Source organism: Apium graveolens, chromosome 4 (genome assembly GCF_009905375.1).
Source record: "Apium graveolens cultivar Ventura chromosome 4, ASM990537v1, whole genome shotgun sequence".
Classification (NCBI taxonomy): Eukaryota; Viridiplantae; Streptophyta; class Magnoliopsida; order Apiales; family Apiaceae; genus Apium; species Apium graveolens.
Window position 1 is genome coordinate 312,806,290 of NC_133650.1, and position 2,525 is coordinate 312,808,814.

The following is a 2,525-nucleotide window of genomic DNA, read 5'->3' on the forward strand; positions in this document are numbered from 1 at the left end:
CTGTATTAGCTTAAAGCAATTCACACACTTGTTCATCTTGAACACACAACTTTCATAAACTGCTCAAAACTTGAAAAAGTTTTGAGATTTACATTCAACCCCCCTTCTGTAAATCTCATTGTTAGTCCACTAGGAATAACAATTGGTATCAGAGCAGGCTCTTGACATACAAAGAGTTTAAAGATCTTGGAATCTAACAAAGATGAGTAAGAAGGATATTGGAGTAAAGATCCCAGTTCTTGACAAAGACAGTTATCACCATTGGAAGGTGAAAATGCACCTTCATCTACTCTCCCAAGATGAAGGTTATGTAAACTGCATTGAGAATGGTCCTCACATTCCCCACAAAGTAGCCACAGTTGCTACAGCCACAGTTGCTGTTGGTCAATCCATTCCAAAACCTAGAGCAGAATGGACAATGGAAGACACAGAAGAAGTCCACAAGGATAAGAAGGCTATGAACATTTTGTTTAATGGTCTTAACATGGATATGTTTGATAATGTGATAAATTGCACAACTGCCAAAGAGGTTTGGGACACAGTTCAACTACTGTGTGAAGGTACAGAACAAGTGAAAGAAAACAAAATGCAGCTTCTCATTCAACAGTATGAATACTTTCATTTTGAAGAAAATAAATCTTTAAATGAAACATTCAATAGGTTCCAAAAGCTGTTGAATGGACTGAAGCTGTATGGAAGAGTGTACCAGGTGAAGGATTCAAATCTTAAATTTTTAAGATCCTTGCCAAAGGAATGGAAACCCATGACTGTCTCCTTAAGAAACTCTCAAGATTATAAGGACTTCACTCTTGAAAGATTGTATGGAATCTTGAAGACTTATGAACTAGAGCTGGAACAGGATGAGGTATTGGAGAAGGGGAGAAAGAAAGGAAGCTCAGTTGCATTGGTAGCTGAAGATGAGAGGAAATGCAGACAAGAAACTGTGAGATCTACATCAAACTCCAAAGATGGTATAAGAAATCAGGAATCAAGCAAGGGGAAAGAGCAAGTTGCTGAAAATGAAGACAACTCCAGCCAAGATGACTCAGATGGTATTGATGAGCATCTTGCATTTCTGTCCAGAAGATTTGCAAAGATGAAATTCAAGAAAAACACTAGAGCCACTAAACCTCACAAAAACACTGTGGACAAATCCAAGTTCAAGTGTTTCAATTGTGGTATAAGTGGACACTTTGCAGGTGAGTGCAGAAAGCCAACTTCTGAAAAGAAGAAATTTGAACAAGTAGATTACAAAAAGAAATATTTTGATCTGCTCAAGCAAAAGGAGAGGGCTTTCATTACTCAAGAAAAGGACTGGGCAGCTAATGGAGATGAAGAGGATGAAGATGTGGAGTATGTCAACCTTGCTCTCATGGCTGATTCTGAAGAAAATGAAGTTAGTTCATCAAGCAATCAGGTAATCACTACTGACTTAACACAGCTTACTAAAGAAGAGTGCAATGATGCTTTTAATGACATGTCTACTGAATTGTATCATTTGCGTGTGTCTCTTAAATCTCTTGCTAAAGAAAATAGTAGGATTAAAGAGAACAATCTGTTTTTAAGTAATAGAAATGCTTTGTTAGAAGATAAGTTGATTGACCTAGAGAAAACTAAGTTGCATTGTATATCTGTTGAAAATGAACTAGCTGAATCTGTTAAGAAAGTAGAAATACTTTCCAATCAATTAGAGAAAGAGCAAGAGGTGATTAAAGCCTGGAAGACATCTAGGGATGTAAGTGCTCAAATTGCTAAGGTCCAAGGAATTGAATCATTCTGTGAAACTGCCTGGGATAAAAATAAAAAGAAACTGGAATTAATTGATGGGCTGTCAACGGATGTGGAATCAACGGATGATGAAAGTTATCCGTTGAAGGAAGAAAAGGAGCATCCGTTGAAGGTTCCTCAATCAAAACAGGCAAATGTTTCTAAAAAGGAAAATCTAAAGAAACTCAACAAAAAGTTTGGTTCAACTTCAAAGAACTTTGTCAAAGAAGAAGCAAGCACATCCAAAGATGTCAGTAAGGTGAATGTAGGGCACATGACCTTAGAACAGTTAAATAATAGGCTCAAGATGGTTGAGGATAAAAAGGAATCTAAAAGAAAATCCAACAGAAATGGGAAGGTAGGAGTTAATAAACACAACAATTACACACCTGATAGGTATGCTCCTAGAAAAAGCTGTGTGCATTGTAGTAGTGTTAATCATCTATCTGCAAATTGCAAATCCATTAAGAAGACTCCCATAACTGTACCCTCTTCCATGCCTAATATGTCTGCATCACCTCTGCATGCTATGCCTGTTATGTCTCAACAAAATCCTTATGCACATTTTGCAGACATGCCATATTTTAACAATCCTTATCTTGCTGCATTTAGTATGCCTCAAATGCCATACAATATGCCCATGTGGAATAACATGTTTGCACAATCAATGCCTAATAATTTTACAAATGTGCTAAATGATTCTGTGACTAACCCTACACCTCAACCAACTACATCTAAGACCAAGGTTGACTCAAATT